General features: G+C 46.9%; 1 protein-coding gene across 2 annotated transcripts in view; it reads left to right on the top strand.

Moving 5' to 3' along the window:
- PTPN4 (protein tyrosine phosphatase non-receptor type 4) overlaps positions 1 to 20,221 on the top strand; it is a 2,055,941-nt gene that overhangs the window by 251,876 nt on the left and 1,783,844 nt on the right. The window lies entirely within an intron of this gene.

Here is a 20,221-nt window from a genome sequence, read left to right as displayed (position 1 = left end):
TAAGGCTGTCAGGGGGAAGAGATATAGGGAAGTGGATACAGGGCGATTAAGGTGGCTGGGAGAACGGTAATTTCAGTTTTAGAGAAGTTGAGCATCAAACAATACAATGTCATCTAGTGATGGCTGGCAGACAAGCAATTAGTGATACAAGAAAAGAGCTCGGGTGTGAAGGTGACTATCGGCTGATGGATGAAATACTTTTGTTGAGAAAAAGGTATGAAGTGTTAAGAGAAGCGTACCAAAAGCAGACCCTGGCGAGCCCCCTCCCTGGAAAGGTGTGGTAGAGAAGGTCCCAATATGCCAGCAAGTGGAAAGGGAGGTGTCAGTCAGGCAGGTGAAAGAACCCCTAAACATGGACACTGCCCTAAAAGCGAAGACCCCAGAATGCGGCAGAAGGTTCAAGGAGAATGTTAATAGATGTAAGTGTTGCGCTATAGTAAGGGAGATGGGAGTTTTGGGGAAGTGTTGTGATGGGTCAGAATCGGGACACAAAGAGCCATGTTGTCTGAACAATTCTTTGTTCTTTTTTCTAAACGATGAGGCCTAGGCTGTCCCTAAGCCTACGGTTCAACGCCCTACTCTTAAAAATAGGTAAATGGGTGCTTGTCAGGACATCCTACATAAATTCAGTCCTCTGTCCAGAAACCTAGTCGGACTGGTTCTTTCCTACAACTACAAAGAAAATAAACAAGTTGACAAAAACATGCTTTGAGCCATTGCCCGAATAAAGAGACTTTGACTGGTTTCTGACGCCCACCGTGGTGTGTCCCGATGAAGTGCCCCTCGCCTAGCTGCACAGTCCAGGTGTGATACTTTTATTTTTTTCCCTGATCACGTGAACCCCCCCTATGTGTTAAGTCTGTGTTTTTATGTTTTCCCTGCATCTGTGGATACCTAATGAGATTCTGTCCGATGGAAAAAGGCATATATTTTTATACATGAGTGATATTAGTCTCCCTTTGATACGTGTTGGAATTCTCAAATCATGAGAAATGGGTTGCTAATAGTAAAACCAATAAATGGAACATTGGAATGTTTTAAAAACAAACTACATCCTAGAATGTTGCTGTTAATTTGAAGTCTAGGTTTATAATAACTTTGATTTTTATGAAGGCAACTTTCTTACATCTGTACACTCGTATTCCCCTCTACTATGAACAGTTTAATAATCGTACTCTTAGCCGTCCTACAAACTATTATGTTAAATCTGCAGTTTCTTTTAGTGCACTGAAAGAATCGGCATTGCGCATTTGTCATGTGCCCACAATGTATATGTTAATTATTTTCATATTTGTATTGATTTATAATCCTAGTTTCTGCTTTCTTTATAGAAGATTACATGTTTGATGTTCCCTTTTTCCATGTTACACATACACACATTGGTTACACACGCAAATGTAATTGGCCACATGAAAACTGTTCTTATTGGTTTCCTCTGGACTTTTGCACATTAGGATGCCAACCAACTTGTTTGTCCCACTTTAAAAATGTTTGCCAAGTTTGAAGGTCCGGTTTCTTTGGGGGGAGGGGTGATGGCTCAAATGTGTCTTGAGTTGCTGTGTTTTGTTCTTTTGAATGAATGGTACATTCCATTCAGTGGTTGCAAGATTAGTGACATCACTACTATGTAGCTCAATCTGTTTGCTCTTGGCACTCAAAGAAGCAGTGCGCTATACTTTGTATTACAACCATGATTCCATCCCCAAGCAGGTTTTGAATGGTTAGAACGGGGCTAATCCCAAACATTTTCTAGGGGTGTCATATTCTGTTTGGCCTTTGCCTGTGTGCCGTATTGATAACTGGCCACTGCCAAGAACACTAACCCCTCCAAAACACTAATACCTTCATTGTAACGATAGGGAGCGGGGTTCCAAGTCGCGCAATAAATAATTTTCCATTTTTAAAAGCAAGTTGTGCAAGCAATATTTCTCCAGCATGGGGTTTGGCATGGATTCACATGCTCATGAATATTCCCCGTCGTCAGGCTGGGAATCCTCGGTAAAGAAAAAATCAGTATCAGTTTCGTTTCTGATCTGTCTTTCTTAGTAGTAACCAATCACTGAACTCTGGGTCATACTGCCCCCAGCCAATGACTGCCCTCTCCCTAAGCCCCGCCTCTGGCAGCCATCCTCTGATTCTTACCGCACGCTCAAGTGTTGGGAGTCCTCGTGTTTAGCTCAAGTTTTTTTTTTACGGCGTTTTCACGCTTTTTCAGGAGATTTTCTCATTTTTTCGGTTTAATCGAGCCTCAAGCTCCACCGTTTCTACTTCCGATAACTGGGACCCGTTTCAGAATTCTCTACGCCCCTCAAGGGTGAAGTTTTCGTCGAGTTTATACTTCTTGGAGGATTCCAGAAGATCTGTGGCCTACCTCAACGGACATGGCCCAGGACAAGGGAAACTCGACGCCCGGATCCAAGCTGTTCAGGTGCTGGCCTGGATGCGGATTACAGAACGTTTTCAAGGAGGACGAGCATTCGCGATGTCTCTACTGCCTCCATGAGGACAAGACGCACGTGGAGAAAGACTGTGCGTTCTGCAAGAACCTTTCGGAACGGACCAAACAAGATCGTCGTTCCCGCCTCGCCGCCTGGCTGGAGAAGGGCACAGCAGGTGAGAAGGCCAAGAAGAAGTCTGAGCGGACTTCTAAGTCCTGTGAGGGCGCCCCGGCGATGGGGGCCCAACAGAAGGCCAAGCACAGCGAGTTCGCGGGCACCGGGAGCACCGAAAAGTCGGGCTCTTCGGTTGCTAAGCAGGGCGCTACTTCACCAGCACGTTCGACCACGAGCCAGTGCTCTGGTTCGGGGAAGAGGAAGTCCGAGAACCCGGGTAGGCCGCTGGAGCGGACCCGGTCGATCTCGAAGGGGGAGCGAGGCGCTGACCCTCCCCCCAAGGCAAAGGCCCAGGACGCACCTAAGGTGGTGAGGGCTTTGATCCACCCGGCAAAGGCCTCTACCAAAGTGGTCGCTGCGACCCTGGCAAAGCCGGCTGAGACTACACCTGTGGAAACGCCCGCCGGGCCCAGAGTATCCCTGCCACCGCGGAGGGATTCCTCTTTCCAGCCCCTCGCTAAGACCCTCGTGAAGCCCCTGGCTGAAAAAGAGGGGGGGGGGGGGAGCGTTGGACATTAAAGACTCGGAATCAGCTTCTGAGGAGGAACTGGTGGAAACCGGGAAGGGCCTCAACGAAAGGTCCATAGGCCTCAACGAGAGGTTCGAGAAGGTTCGATCCCAGGGGGCAGTCCCTGCTGACGTGATCGAAGATGGTGACGATGAACAGGGCCCAGTGGAACGGCCATCCCGTCTGTCACAGCCATTGCCCGAACCCCAATATAGCTTGGCGGCCATTTTGTTGGCAATCCAATCCTTATGCACCGAGATAAGGACGAGATTACCACGGAACCCGATGGAGGATCCAGAACCAGGCCCGTCGGGAAGCCCTCCGAACAAGCGGAGGAGAGTCCACCCCGCTCCGCCCATCGTGCCTGCGAGGCCGGTGGACCCCTCACCCCCTTCGCCGGACCCCAGAGAGGATACGGCGACGGATACAGCGACGGGGACGGACGATGATGGCGGCGATGACACAACAGGCATCCCGTCGACAACCCACCCCCCCCCCCCCCCGACGTCTACCGCAGACGAAATTGGCTCTTTCCACGCCATGATAACCAGGGCATCCGAGCTCTTCCAGCTCTGCCCTGAAGAACAGAAAAAAGAGGGATTTCTGTACCAACGACGAGAGGCCAAGAGGAAGACAGTCCTCGCTGTGCCTTTAATCAACGACATCTAGGAGGAGGGGCTTGCTGTCCTCAAGAACCCTTCCACGAGACCAGCCTAGAGGGACAGGTACGAAAAGTACTGAGTCCCCGATGCCTCCCCCTTGTGCCTCAGGGCCCAGCCCACGCTGGACTCGGTCGTCTCGGCAGCGGCTAAGAAGAAGGCAGCGGGTGCGGCGGCTTCAACTTCCACCTCCCCGCCGGACAGCGAGGGCAAGAAGTTGGACTCTATGGGACGATGAGTCATCTCGTCGGCAGTGACGACGATTAAGGCGGGCCAATGCCTTAGCGATTGTGGCCCGCTACGACAGGGAGCTCTGGTTCAAGATAGCTCCCCTGCTAGACTTCCTGCCTGATGACAAAAGGGCAGAGGCCCTAGAAATTCTGCAGGAAGGCGAGGTGGCGTCGGATCACGCCATAACGGTGGCAACGGACATTGCTGATACCGGATTTCGCCAACTGGGCAACGGAGTTTGCCTCAGACGACGAGGATGGCTCAAGGCGACAGACTTTCGCCAGGACGTCCAGACCAGGGTGTTGGACATGCCTTTCGACAGCAGCAACCTTTTTGGTAAGGCGGTGGATGAGTCCCTACAGGCCATCAAGACCGACTCGGAGAAGGCCCGGGCCCTGGGGGTGCTTCAACAGCGGCAGCCCTTTCGGAGCTCCAGAGGCAGACGGGGTGCCTCCAAAGGATCCAGCGGTGGCTCCTCCACTTACCGCCAGCCGGCCCGCTCCTCTTCTCAGGAGGCCTACAGAGGTCGCGGCAAGCGAGGGGGTTCCCGTCGCCAAGGAGGTCAAGGCGGCAAAGCCGCCTCCAAGCAAAACTGACCCGGCCGGGTTGTTGGGCCCCCACCAATGCACCCCGGTGGGAGGCCGGCTGACTAAGTTCGTCAGCGTGTGGGAGTCCATCTCCACCGACCGTTGGGTGTTGGACACCCTGGCCAACGGGCACTCGCTGGAATTCCAAAAGAAGTGCCCTCGCATTCCTCCCGTGGCCAGGAAGGAGAATCATGTCCCTCAACTACTGTCGGAGGTAAAGGCGATGCTCAAGAAAGGTGCCATCAAGCTCGTCCCCAGAGGGCTCCGGGGCTCCGGAGTGTACTCCAGGTACTTCCTTGTCAAGAAGAAGACAGGCGGTTGGCGCCCCATCCTGGACCTGCGTCGCTTAAACAAGTACATCAAGGCCCAGAAATTCAGGATGGTCACCCTCCAGCACGTGCTGGGACAGCTGGAGGAAGGGGACTTCCTATCGTCTTTGGACCTGGAGGATGCTTACTTCCACATCCCTATTCTAAAAAGGCACAGGAAGTTCCTCAGGTTCGTGGTTCAGGGACGCCACTACGAATTCAGGGCCCTACCGTTCAGATTAAAGTCGGCACCCAGGGTTTTCACCAAGTGCCTGGCACTAGTGGCGGCGCGGCTGCGTCTGCAGGGGATCCACGTTTACCCCTACCTGGACAACTGGCTAATCCGGGCAAAGACAAGGGAACTCGCCGTCGAACACACAGCGAGGACCATCCGGTTGCTCACAGAGCTGGGGTTCGCCATCAACTACCCCAAATCCCACCTGATTCCATCGCAGTTAGCACTGTTTCTGGGAGCGAAGCTCGATACAGTGGGGCAGTTGGCCTCCCCTTCAGAGGAGAGGACCAAGACCATCCTGGGCAAGGTGCGGTGCCTACCAGCCACGGACGTGACCAGTGTGAGGTCCATCAAGTCCCTCGGGATGATGTCCTCATGCATCTACCTTGTACCCCTTTGCAAACTTCGGATGCGTCCGCTACAGGAGTTTCTCGACGCCCGCTGGCTCCAAGCGAGGGGCTGTTTTGAGGACAGGATCCCTCTCGACGAGGAGTTCCGTCGGGCGATCTTATGGTGGGGCATCCATGCTCCCCTCATGAAAGGCACGGAATTTCAAATCCCGGCGTTTCAGGAGACGGTGACAACGGACAACTCTCTGGAGGGTTGGGGGGCCCACACCGGAGACCTCCACGCAAGAGGCCTTTGGCTCCCGGAGGAGAGGTCTCTCCACATCAACATTCTGGAGCTCCGAGCAGTGTTCTGGGCTCTCAAGTTGTTCCGTCCGTCCCTCAAGGACAAAAGTGGTGAGGATCTTCACCGGCAACACCATCACGATGTTCTATATACGGAAGCAAGACGGAAGCAAGGAGGCACCAGATCCCCAGCCGTATCCAAGGAGGCCCAGGATCTGTGGCACTGGGCCGTCGCCCAGGGGATCTTTCTGGTTCCCTTCCACCTGGCAGGAATAAAAAACACCATTGCGGACTCACTCGGGGAGCTGCGCTCGTGCCACGAGTGGTAACTGCGCCAGGACCAAGTGGATCGACTCTTCCAACGATGGGGCAAACCCCAGTTCGACCTGTTCGCGACAGCGACGAACTCCAAGTGCCAGACGTTCGCCAGCAGGTTCCCACAGCCGAGGAGCATGGGCAATGCTTTCTCGTTCCCTTGGGACGGCCTGTTTCTATACGCGTTCCCTCCGTTGCTGCTCCGCCTCATCAACCAGCTCAAGAAGTCCAGGTGCAGGATGATCCTCGTCGCACCGGCGTGGCCGAGGCAGATCTGGTTCCCGGACCTTCTGGACTTGTCAACGTCCCCACCAGTCAAGCTGCCTGCGGACGCGGATCTTCTCTCCAGAGAAGGAGGCGCCATTCTCCATCACGACCCACAGTCGCTGAACTTGCAGGCCTGGCTCCTGCAGCACTAGAGTTTGGAGGGTACGATATCCCGGCTGATTGCAGAGAGGTTCTTGCAAAGGCCAGGGCGTCCTCGACTCTCAAGTGTTAGTCATAAGTGGAAGAGGTTCTCTGTCTGATGCCGTGCACAGAAGATTAACCCTCTGCGGATTACGGCCCCCCAAGTGCTGCCGTACCTACTGTCGCTGGCCAAAGCTGGACTGGCTCACGCCTCCATAAAAATACATCTGGCTGCCATCTACCGATACACCAGGACTACGGGAGGGGCGTCCTTGTGGTCTCATCGCCTGGTAAAGGAATTCATGAAGGGACTATTCCGATCATTCCCGCCGGTGAAGGCCCCTGCCCGGCGTGGGAGCTTAATGTGGTGCTGACCAGGCTCATGGGAGCCCCATTCGAGCCTTTGCATTCGGCGCCTTTGAAGTTCCTGTCATGGAAGACACCGTTCCTCGTGGCCATCACCTCTGCACGACGAGCGGGAGAGATTCAGGCCCTATCTTGCAAGCCTCCATACTTGACTTTTCATGACGCGAGGGTAGTGCTGAGGATGCACCCCTCCATGTCCAAGGTGCCGTCGGACTTCCACCTCAACGAGCCCTTGGTGTTACCAGTTTTCTTCCCTTCGACGCCGGCCGAGAGGACTTTTCACTCGCTGGATGTAGCTAGAGCGCTGAAGCTCTACGTGGACCGCACGAAGAGTTTTCGGAAGACGTCACAACTGTTCGTGAACTTTGGGTCTGTGAATGAAGGGAAGGCTCCCTTAAAGACTTCCATTTCCAGGTGGCCCTCCGGCTGCATCATGCATTGTCACCGGTTGGCAAACAGACAGCTGCCCGGCCGTCCGAGAGCCCATTCGACCAGAGCGATCGCTGCTACCACGGCGTTCCTGTCTGGTGTGCCCCTGCTGGACATCTGCAGGGCTGCTACGTGGAGGTCGACTCACACCTTCACAAGATTCTACTGCGTCGATCGGGACTCCAGGGAGGAGTCCAGGGTCGGCCAAGCAGTGCTGCGCAACCTGTTCGCTTAAGGTGAGCCTGGTGAGGAGGTAAGAGATGCTTAATGTTGAGTTGTTGTATTGCTTAATGTTGAGCCTGTTGCCACCTCCCGTGGTTGTGCATGTGTATACTGCTATGTATTCTTTTATTCATGAGCATTTGAATCCATGCCAGACCCCATGCTGGAGAAGGAACAAGTTACTTACCTGTAACTGTTGTTCTCCAGCATGGGTCTGGCATGGATTCTCATGCAAACCCTCCCACCTACCCCTCTGCGGCTCTTCACTTGGTCATACTGCCACTTGGCGTGCTACCAAAACTGAGGATGGCTGCCAGAGGCGGGGCTTAAGGAGAGGGCAGTCATTGGCTGGGGGCAGTATGACCCAGAGTTCAGTGATTGGTTACTACTAAGAAAGACGGATCAGAAACGAAACTGATACTGATTTTTTCTTTTCCGAGGATTCCCAGCCTGACGACAGGGAATATTCATGAGCATGTGAATCCATGCCAGACCCATGCTGGAGAACAACAGTTACAGGTAAGTAAATTGTTCCTTATAATTGATTAATCTTGTGTAACACGCTTAATACTGAAGACAAGTCTCTAAGAGCGGGACCGGGATTCAAACCTGTGTTGCTCTGCATTGTCTTGCTTCCTCTCGTTGACCCTGAGCTCTCCTCCAGGCTCGGGAGGATAAAACCTGACCTGATGTAAATACCAAATCATGAGGGGCTTGGCAATTTTACTGAGTTTGCCTCTTGGACAAATTGGTACATTTCATTTTAAAGCTCAAAGCAAGTAACGTCATGATGGGATGCAAATTTCAATTTGTAGGGAGGTTTTGGAATTTTCCCACAAGGAATAATTATATGTATATAAAGCATTTAAGGCAGTAACATTGATTATAAACGTGATAGAAAAGGATTTTATCACTGTTTAATTTAAGGCAGATTGGGACAGGGCCATGCATATGATGTATTAACTGCCATCGGGTGACATTACTGTGGAATTTCAGGCTTCTCTTGGCATATGATGGTAACAAATGCATGTATGAGGCTGTTAGTATCTCACTTATTATGAACATTATCTGAGTCGACCAAGTGCATAGCTCAGAATTAGTGTTGACCTCTTACATGGGAACAACCTGCCGTTTTAAAGTTCGAATCCGGTGGTAGGGCCAGCATGGCCTTTCATCCTTTCTAGGTTGATTACCATAAAGGAGGGTAGGAACACGTCTACCTCCTATGTCCTGACTCCTTTCCTCTGTACTTTATGGGTGCCTTAGCCATGGGGACAGGTCTGTCACATTTGCACAGCAAAATATTTGCAATATACCCCACTGGCAACACCAGCAAGTTCCCTTTTCTGTTCAGACATGTCTGCTTGCACAGCTGAGTGCTCCTAAGCCCTCCTAATTGTTTTCCCTCCTTTTTAAATGTCTTCCCCAGGACTCCCGCTGGTCCTATCTTTTATTCTGGATTGAGGGATTTGGGGGTTGTACTTCGCGTGCACATCCTTTATCAGCCAGGGACCCGCACTAAGCCCAAGCACTGTTTGGAGTGCCTGTGCTCCGATCACTGCTGCTGAAGCACGCCGCCTGCAATTCCCTCTCACTAGGCACTGAAGAAGTTGGTTCTCTGGGGGATCTTTGGTGTCCAGACTCCAGAACACCTCAGGCTGTTCATTGCTTCACATGGAGACAGGTTAAGCAGCCTTCCTTTTTCTAGGGCACCACATCTCAGGAAATACTTCCAGGGACAAGACTGGTCCAGAAAGGACCACTCTGGTCCTTTAGTGGCTTTCGAATGTTCTATTGTAGTGAACTCTGAGGCCTTTTATGCTTCCATAACAATTGTGCACTGGTGTTGCCAATGAGGTCCCCTTGGGGTCGTCACCAGCTGGCTGGCTCAGGGTTCGTCCTCGCCTCTGGTGCCCATGTCCTTGTACTGGAACAAGATAGAGGGTTTGACTAAACTTCAAGCAAGGGACCAAGTAAAGTCTAGAAGAACAAGAAGTCCTTTCTTGCATCACAACTCTCATTTCACAAGATGGTGGCGCACCATGAGGGCAAGTCCAGCATCATTTTGAAATCCACAAATTCGGTTAGCGGAGTCCTCTCCTCAGTACTCTGACTCTCCTCCGAATTCTGTGCTTGAGGGGACTCTGAGGTCTGAAGGGGCCTGTAGCAGGCTTTCCGTCGCGCCACAAGTCGATATGACCACCATGAAGTTGTCCTCTTGGTCCTTGAAGTGTCCCACCTCCTCCTCAACAATGTTTTTTTAGGATCTTAGATTAACCAGCCTCGTCTGCTGTATGGTTACCTGAATCACGCCTCTAGTTGGACACCAGCTTCATTGGCTACCTGGACCACATAGTTTGCTCCTACTCTTTCCCAAGCAATCTGTAAAGATTGCTTTTTTTGAGTGCTTCCAAATATTGATGAGGTCACAATTTTCATCAAGCGCCTCATAAGGGAACTGCTGTCCCCCAAAGCTCTAGATAGATCACCACTTGCTCCTTTAGTGATCCCTAGTGCTCTAGCCTTGACTCCCACACTATTAACACCTCTGACTTCAATGTGCACTTGCCGGCAATTCCTAAATTAACCCCAGTTCACTCGACAGTGGAGTCCCATACTACATCAGGACCACCTTGGGGCTGATCCAAACTTGGCATTACCGGATGTATGGCTCTATGAAGCTCAACATTATACGAAGGGGATGTTTCCATCTTCAGCTAAGTCTTTGTCAAGAAAGGCTTGGAGGCGTGACTCAATTGCTTGACCTTCTGGCTTCAGTCGCACCCTCTTCGGCGCCTGGGGTTTTTGTATTGTGTCCTGGCTCTGAAAGCAGGAGGTTGTTCAGAGGGATGTGTTAGCCTTTGCGGCACTGTTTGGAACAAACCCCGTTCAGCTACCCCAATCAATACAAAACTGGACTTGAGATACTGACAGCAGACTTTAGATGCAGTCAGTTTTTCTGTACACCCTCTACCTTCGTGGTCATTTGCCATAAGGGGGTCTTGGAGTGCTGCCTCTATTCTACCTCCTTCATGTCCTCTTTGATCCCTCCTAGTAAGGAAGAGAAACTGTTAGACTCCTTCAAAACGAAGTTATGGGCGCATCCAGTACAGTGTATTGCTACTTGGGATGAATACAGCCCTAGTCTTCACACACCACATGGCAGCTGTATGGCCCATCTATGCCCGAGAGGGACATATATGTCAGTATCTATGCAACTGGCTACTATGTGCTTCCTCGGCTGAGCAGGCAGGGACAGCCCTGTGCACTCTCTGGATCCCCTGTTGAATCTGTGCCTCTTTCAATCAGAAGTCTCTGACCAACCCAGTCCATTTATTTCATAGTTCTTCATTGGGATACCGTGAAGGCAAAGGTTTTCTTCCTTAAAGTATTTGAAAGACCTAAAGGAAATAGTTGCTGTTTATTGATGTTATAGGATCTCTTGGTGTGGTGGTGTCGGCACATTCTAGGGCACATGGCCCTCTGTTTTAGTGGTTCCCTTTATACGCCCCAGAACGAGGAAGATCCAGTTACACCTGTACTGAAATTGGGCATTAGAAGCTCAGTCATTTCTCTTTCCATTGTCATTACATTCAGGCCTGCTGTTACAGATCTAGGAAACCTGTTGGCAGGCAACCCCTACAGGCACACCACGCAAAGCCATCATGACTGGGTGGGGTGCATGTGCATTGTCCGTACTCCTCCCAGGATCAGCAGGAAGATATCAACATTCTGTAACTCTGGGTTATTCAGTTAGTCCTGATTTTTGTCTTCCAGTTAATGGTAGAACACAATGTATTAATCGAGACAGACCACATTACCTGAATATACTCTAGCAAGCAGGGTGGTACCAGATATCCCGCTCTATGCAGGTTGGTGGTACAAATTTGGAAATGGGCCCTGAACGCTGCATCACTTGTTTGGCTTCCACCAGTAGAGAACGTGAAGGCACATAGACCAAGCAGGCTGTCCCAATCAATCACGATTGAAAATTGCATACTTCAATGCTCCATCTAATCTTTCGGAAATGGTGCGTTTCTCTACTAAACTTGTTCGACTCAGAGAGCAATGCGAAATCCAGGTGGTTCTCTTTGAGTGGGTCTGGGTCCCCTGTATAAGGGAGATGTTTCGGATTCAGTGGTCCAACTGGAGTCTATACTCTATTGCTCCCATTCCCCTTATTCAGAAGGTGATAGTTAGGTTGTCTTGATGGTCCACTCACCATGCATCAGTGATCTTAGTAACTACTCACTGACCATCCAGACACTAATGGTACTCTGAGAAGGGCTGATGTTTGAGTCTTTCCGGAGGTCCCAACAGCACAGTAGGAAGGGGTCACCCCTCTTCTCCTTTGTTGAGCTTGCTGAGTTGGTTCCTGTAGAATTGACTGTGGGTCACTTGCGCCTTTTACAAGACAATTTCCAGGTCAGTCGGGTAACCAGAAAGTATTTCTCAGTACAGGATCAAATGGCTCATCAATGGGGATTTCAATCTGTTGAAGTGTTTTGACCAGGTAATGTTCAACTTAGCAAGTTTCAGAATGCAGGTGGACTCTTGTAGAATATACCTGGTGGCAAAACATACTTACAGGAGTTCCTAGGGCATTTTATTTTCTACATCCATTCCTGTCATTTTGAGGGTCTTGTGCAAATGTATCCACAATTTAAAGCATATGACTCCAACAAGTGACTGGTTCTTATTCGACACCCATAGCATGGTCCTAAAAAAAATTGACTCACTAGGATATTCATAAAATTACAAATTCTATTTTTATTATAAATTCATATACATTTTTGAATGTAGTACAACTCTAAAACAGTTCAGTAAAAATGATACCCACACTAGATCATACAATACACAAATCACCTCATAAATGACACTTATGTACATTAAGAAATACACAAACCTAAAAACACAATCTACCACAACAGGACAAAAGATAAATCCATACTGTTAAAATTTGTGTGTAACCAATTTTCAGCCCAAATTTACACACAAATTGCACCAGTAGGGATTTATTTATTATCTTGTTGTGGTAGATTGTATGTTTTTAGGTTTGTGTATTTCATAATGTATGGAAGTGTCATTTATGAGGTGTTTTTTTTTAAGTTTTCTTATTTTTTTTACATGTTTCTTTTGTAATGCAAGCTGTGGCTCTCTGGAGTGGCTGTCCTTCTTGTTTAGGACCCTTAAAAAATAAAAAAAGAAGAAAATTAAGAACAGGAGTGCCACAAGTCTAAGACTTTCAGCACTGACCCTAAATAAGAAACAATAGGAATACCAAATAATGTCTTTCTGGAATTCTATACAATAATTGTTAGACTCAATAAAGGTTTATTTCAGGGACCCTTCACGGGGTGAGTCACTGATTTAGTCTGTTCTTAAACGCCTCAACTCAGCCTTTCATCCTTCTGAGGTCGATAAATGAGTACCAACACAGGTTGGGTGATATTGGGTGTATATTTTTTCTATATAAAGCGCTTAAACGCAAGTGCTATATAATAACACATCATTATCATTTGGTCATGGACGTCTGCTTGCATTCACAGTAATTTGGTAATATGGGCCTATACACACTGAGATTAACGATACATATGGCGATCCATTCTTGTATGAAATGTACATCATATTATAGTGATATCGTAACCATATTTTTAGTAGTGTACATTGCTATGTGATGCCACTTTGTGTTTTGTCAACGGGTGAAAGGTCGTGTTCCATCGCTTCCCGTGATATCACTTCAGGGTGGGGTCAAATGACATCACTTCCTGTGATGTCATCAGAGGGTCAAGGGTCGTGTGATGTCACTTCCGCTACCTTTGGCATTTTGGTGAAATTACATCCCTGGGGGCTACCTTGCCCTCGGCCAGTGTTGGCCTATTTCGAGAATCCACCACTGAGGATAAAATCAGTAACGCCTCACAAGCGGCCAAATCCCAAGTGGATCATAGAGCAAAAGTCAACAGTGGGGCAAGGCAAAATGCCTCTCCACGATGAATAGAAGGGACAAACCCAAAAAAGGAATTAATGTCTATATCAAAGAAAGACTGTTGTTGCAAGAAACTTTGGAAGACGGGAGTGCCATTTGGTGAAGCAGTGGAGACATCTTGTATAGGAAGAATGCAGTATGATTGTCAACTTTGGAAGACAGGAATGCCATTTGGTGAAGCAATGGAGACATCTTGTATAGGAAGAAGGCAGTATGAATGTCAATTTTTAAAAGCAAAGATGATAAACCGGATACAGCTCACACTCTGGGTCCACAGAATGTCACAAGCTTTTGTATGATGGGCGGCAGGGATCAGCCTCGATTTGGCCCTACTTTGGAGTAGGGTCCCCGCTCACCTGATCCCTTGTTCCCCAAAATAATTGTGTTTTGTTATGTTTTGTTGGTTGGTTTTCTTTTGCACCATAGCTCATGATACAATAAAGCTTGTGGCCAAAGTTTTTCCGCCTCATCATTATGGTACTGTCTTCAATGTCACCTGTCACACCCTGCCTTGATGACTCCCCTTTTAGCTCATACCTCATTTACTTATGGCCAGAATGATGAAGGGGAGGGAGGGGGGGCGGAACTCGCTGCCCCTCCCCCAACATTAGTGATTTAGTTCTTTTGGGGCAACAGTTCCAGTCAGGGTATGTAAAACAGATAACAAGGAAACCATTTTCAAATAGGCCCAATGACCTCTCTACTAGGCCCGAAAATCCATCTCTCTGTGCAAGAGCAGCTCTGCAATCCAAAGCACCTAGCTCAGCCAGCCCACACCATTTCCTGCCCATTGCCCCGTTTCCGTGGGCCCTGTTTTCGTGGAGGAATGTGCTCTGCGGATAACGTGAGCCACTGACAAGTCATAAATCAAAGTGCCGTTCCATCTCCACTGAACTAACAGTGCACTAACAACCTACTCCCTGCCAGGACTGAGCCCACCAGCTCAGACCCCGCAGTTCCTTTCATGCTGATATCCATTTTACCCTCCTGTTCCCTGGTCAGTGAAGGACCCACAAGAGCTGGCCGGAAGGGGGAAAAGAGAGGTATACTGTATGTCATACTACAATAGGCACTTCTTGCGAAAACAAGTTGACAAAGAGGATACATTTGAAAACACAATTTGGACGCTGTGGCCACCTATGTCGAGCTTTACAGACACCAAGCAACCACAGACATGCATGTTATCTTTCGAGATTTAAATGAATGATTCATAAACAGGATTAAATGTGCGTAATTAAATACTTCTTAATACTTTTAATAGCGCTGAAATTCGAGTTTAATAGCATTCTATTGTTCATGTACAACAAACATTGGGCAACATATCCCAACAGTTCTATTCAGCACATTAAGATCACCGCTGCAAATCATTTGTACCAGGAAGTCAACTGTTCAACGAGTTCTGCTTTAGGTGGACAGGGCTTGTTTGTAATGGTTTGTGGCAATGTATGTGCCCTAGGAATAAAATCTTAATATATTCCATGAGTATGCATGGCCAACACAGTCAAAGTGAGATCTTTCACAAAATAGAATTCCATTTCCTGGTATATTGGCTTGGCCACCCATTTTTTGCTTAGTTTTTGCCACCGTGTAACGAGGCACCCCAAAGTTTCCTCCAGTTCTCGAATGGTCTCTCCCTAGGTTCTTGTTATGCGCTGAAACCGCTAGTAATGTTCGAGCTTGCATACCGTCTATGCCGAAATGCAACCTTTTGGGTCTGTACTTTAGGCACCTATTGTGGAACACCTCCAAATCTCTGGTGTGACAGAATTCTGTGAGCCCCTTTAGGTCTTTTGAAAGAGTTTTATCAAACATTATCTTCTCAAGAGCTTTGTGTGGAGGTGAAGATGGAACCAACCACTTCTTCTTGCGTTCCTGCTCCTCAGATAAAGGTCCATGTGCGCATTCGTGAAAATGTAGGTTTTCTGTCCATGAGTGAACAATGAGCGCCATTCTTCAAGTAGAATTTCCACTGACATCACATGTTTTGGAACTCCACCAAAGATGGTTGCTGAAAGACTGAGACCGCTGTAAAATATTTTCGTAACTTTTTTTTTTCTTTTTTCCAGCAGCAGTAATTTTTTTATTCATTCATTTGACAACGTGCCATATGTTGATGACAAATGTTTGGAAACTGCTCTAGCATGGCCTTGGGTATTGAAACATATTGAAACATGTCTGTCAGTGGCTATGAGGTCTATTTTCATTCCCCTCGATTGAAGATGTTCGACGGATTTTATGAAACAATGTTTCTCCATGGCTACAGGATTTACATTCGGTTACCTGCACGATCTCCGAACTCACAATTTCTTTTTTTAGTTTCCATGTCTTCAAAGTGGTATGTGCACTACTTTGCTGAAAATCCTGGGCCATCACACGGTCCGTCACCAGCTAGCCTGAACCGTTTGCCAGAGAATTTGTTTTCAATTGACATTTGTTCAGTTTTCCACGATTGACTAATACCGGGGAGTAAGAATTCTCTTTGATATTTGTAGTACTGGCTTTTAGCAAAGAACTGAACTGCCACAAATTGACAAACTGGAAAACTTACTAAAAGTGGAAAGTAAAGCTGCTGAACATAGTAGATTTCCAGCTGGCATTTTGCCCAGCATCAGTTGAGCGGACCATGAACATGTTTCATGGAGCCTAGCACAGCTGGATTGGATTTTTAGGTTAGTGCCTTGCAATACACGAGTCACATTCACTAATGGCTCCCCGCATATTTTCCCACTCACTGCATGGACACATTTCAGCATCATTATAATCTCTACTAGGCAGCTGTCGAATACAATGTACTTGTGCTCCTTTATTAGCCAATGGTCCTGCATGAAAGTGGTTTGTGACTCAACTGTGGTGGATAAATCGCACAAACTGCCCACACTGAAGTCGAGATCTTTGTCAAGTTCCTCTGTCAATTGTGTTGAAGCTTCAGTCTGTTAGTTCTGCTTGTGCAATTTCCACACGAATTGGAGAAACCGTCAACCTCGAATGTTTATTATGTGGAATTTATTTTGCAGGTGTAGATTGGGTCAAGTGGTCTGTGAGGTATTCCAATGCATCTTCATTATATTCAGTATTATCTTGTGTATTTATCACATTGTAGCAATGGTCCAAGAACACTTTGCTACCTTTGCCGGTCACATTCAATTCAGTTTCAGGCCATTGGACGTAAGCATCTCGAGTCTGCTTATTGACTGGACCACGCTGCACCTCAAATAGTAGTTGCTCCATGGGGAAATCTGTTTGGCAAGCAGCATCTTTGGTTTCATTTGTTGTCTGTGTCTTCATACTTCGTTTCCTTCTGGGCCTCTAGGAGATGGGGTGTAAAAACATGTTCAATGTATAGCACACACAACACAGATAGCACTTTAAATACAAAACAATTTTATGAAGAAAAGACCAGCCCAAAACACTTCTCGAAAACAAAATTGTATGTTATTTAACCTTGTTTTCTTGATTTTCTGTGAAACCGTGGTCTTCTCTGTAACGACCGCACCAGCAAGCTAATCCGCCACCTATGATCCATGTGGCTCCACTTCTAATTTAACACCTTGTGTAAATTCCTTGAATAGAATATTCATTAAAAAAAAAAATATTCAATCGTATTGGAAATTAAAAACTTTCACCGCACACAGTGCTTACACACATACCCTCGCAAACAGTGTACGTCTTTTTGTCAAAATATACATTTCATATTTCACCTGATTGATGGCAAGCGTACTTGATAAGAGATCACTGTGCAAAACATACTGATTACAATGTTGCCGGAAAACATTTTGCAATATATTCTGCATTAGGGAGGAAGTTTAATGTTAGAACTGAAATCATAAAAGTTTGAAACCCTGCATGTTTATATGAATGTCACAGTCTAATAGTATCCTATGTAGGATTTACTTTCTTTCATTCAAGGGAACTGTCATTACGCATACCTCATACTCTCGACCTCCTCCAAAGGAAGATGTAATTGTAGCCGAAAGTACTAGCATCCAACTGTAACACTACTTGTTTTATTACGGATGAAACAGCGAAATGTAACCCAGACAATGGTACATATAAAGAGAAACCCATAAATGACATAGTATAAACAACTGACCGGATACATAATAGATTTCATATGATATTAGATTCCAGGAATAATACATCTGGTAATTGAAAAGTGAAATAAAATTACCTGATAGGCGCTTGAAGTTGTTGTTGACTCCGGTAAATAAATGTAAGCAGAATCTTGCTCCTTCATTTTCAGTGCATTGGGACGAAGTGGAAAAAGGGAAAATAAGATTTGCATTAAATATGTGGGAAGATCCAACTGTCTAGCATATGAACTTCTGCAAGTCTGTAGGGTTCACCATTGGTATACTGGACGTGTTGGCGGTTTCGTCCATTGCCAGGGTCTATGCTTCTGTAGTAAGCGCTCCTAAAAAAAAAAAAAATGGACATGTCAAGCAACCAATTATGAAACTATTATGCTTCTTTTGAAGGGCAATATGGCATTGTTTTCTATGGTCATGTTTACTTGCTTTGATGCTCCATAAACCCGAGACGGATGTGTAGTAAAATGTGGTATAGTTAAAAAGTAATAGAATCTGGTACATTTACTAAAGTTTGCATGACACATACACACCGAAAGCACCAATCCGTTCATGTAGTTATCTGTTCAGTACCCCAACGCCTATAGCTAATACATCATGCAGGACTCACCTGAGGCAGCGTGTGCATGAATAGAGTTGGAATTGCATTTGCAAGCAATTTTCGAGACGTTCTGAGTCGAAGCATTTTTTTTTTTGTATACTGCGATTGATCGTACATATTTTATGTAAAGTGTAGGCTGCAGATGTGGAATCGATTGGCACTCGAGTATCCCAAGACAACTTGGGCTCTACTTCCAAGCTCGTCCACCGAAAAAACCACAATTTCAAACCCATTCTCTTATTAAATCAATATCTCTTGTAAGGGGGCCCTGACCGAAAGCAGATGGGGTGACACACTTAGACAAGACCTAACAGACTTTGAGAAGTTCCTCATCACCCACAAGGGAACCAGAGGGGTGATATCACGACTCTATGGCTTTCTGCTACTCTCTGCCCCGCGGGACCCCTAGCCTGCCCAGCTCCAAGGGAGAGGGTCCTGGGTGCACACATTGCAGAAAAAAGGTGGCTCAAGATATGTAGACAGGCCAACCACTCCACGACTGCACCCCAATACCGCTACCAGGCTCTTAAGCTAATCCATAGATGGCATTACCCCCCACAGAGGATAGCCAGAATGAGAAAGGGATATGACCCACACTGCTGGAAATGTCATACTGAAAAGGGAGACTATATACATATGTGGTGGAAGTGTCGGGTGGTACAAATTTACTGGAATGAGGTTCTGTCCTGGATAAAGGAGGTGAATGGGATGGAGAGGACCTTATACCCCTGGCTGATGTTGTTTGGCATTGAAGTGGAAGGGGGTCCGAAAGTTAAACATGACAATGGTGATGAACAGGTGATGTTGGTAGCCGCCGGAAGTTGCTGGGCCCAAAGGTGGAAATCTCCCCAACCCCCTGGGGAGAAGGAATGGGTATCAAAAACACGGGCAATATATGACATGGAGTTTTTGACCCACCTGCTCGATGAATCCAAGTCAAACATAGAGTCCCTATGGCTTCCCTTTTTGACAAATATGGGAAAACACCATAAGACATCCACCTCACCTGAACCATGAAGATCTAGCCCAGACTGGGAACAGCCCCCCCGGGCGTGTGGGCCCTGACGCGTTGAGTCATCCACACCCATCCTGATTTCGCCCTATGCCCGTGTCGCACCTTTCTCAGACACCGAAGTAGACTCTATTGTTATTACTGCTCTCTGAACCATGGTATGGGAGAGGAAGGGGGGGGGAGGCTCCAATAGGGGAAGAAGTTGTATTACACATTTTTCTTTTTTTCATCTGTAATGTACACTTTGCTAAATTCAAGCTTGCATTATTTGTTATGATAATGAAAATCTTAATAAAAACTAAATTTTCAAAAAAAAATCAATATCTCTTGGGACTACTTTTGACATGGCCCATAGAAAGGCCACCCGAAAACAGTACAAGCAGGCATTCTTGAAAAATCGATATAATCTGTATTAAAAAATTATACATAATTACAAAGAAAGTGTAATGAATGCATGAGATTGATGGAATTATATCAAAGTTTCCTATGCAATGTTTGTTTTGGTCAAAGAAGCAAAACCTGTGTAGCGTAGTCGAACATAAACTGGGATAACTTTCATACAGAATTGATTGATGTAACGCAAATCGTAACGTGTTACTCGTCCGCTGAATGTACTTTCATGCATCAAAAGGAAACATGCTTATAGACATGGTCAGAGAAAGATGCGATTCTATCACAACCGACATTTGCTATATATCGAGATCAGAACACTTTAAACATTACACAATGGTAAAATCATTGCGAAGAACGAACATTTCACTACTGGGTTCATTCGGTCAAAATAGATAGAAATGTTGACATCAGAAAGAGATGATTACAGTGAAGTTAATAGGTCACTGCCCTTATCTTGACTAACAATTAGATTTAACAAGCAGGGTAGTTAGTAGCAGGAGAACAGGTAGCACCATCATGAGTTGACTTCCAGTTCTCACAGATGTTCTCGAGATAAATATCATGGGGTATATAAAGAATTCGAAAAGTGGGAGTGTATGTGAATTAGTGACATGTTTCTGAAGCGGTCT

The sequence above is a fragment of the Ambystoma mexicanum genome, chromosome 9 (assembly GCF_040938575.1).
Source record: "Ambystoma mexicanum isolate Mex_15411 chromosome 9, UKY_AmexF1_1, whole genome shotgun sequence".
Classification (NCBI taxonomy): Eukaryota; Metazoa; Chordata; class Amphibia; order Caudata; family Ambystomatidae; genus Ambystoma; species Ambystoma mexicanum.
The sequence above is the reverse complement of the archived record's forward strand: the minus strand, read 5'-3'. Positions and strand labels throughout refer to the sequence as shown.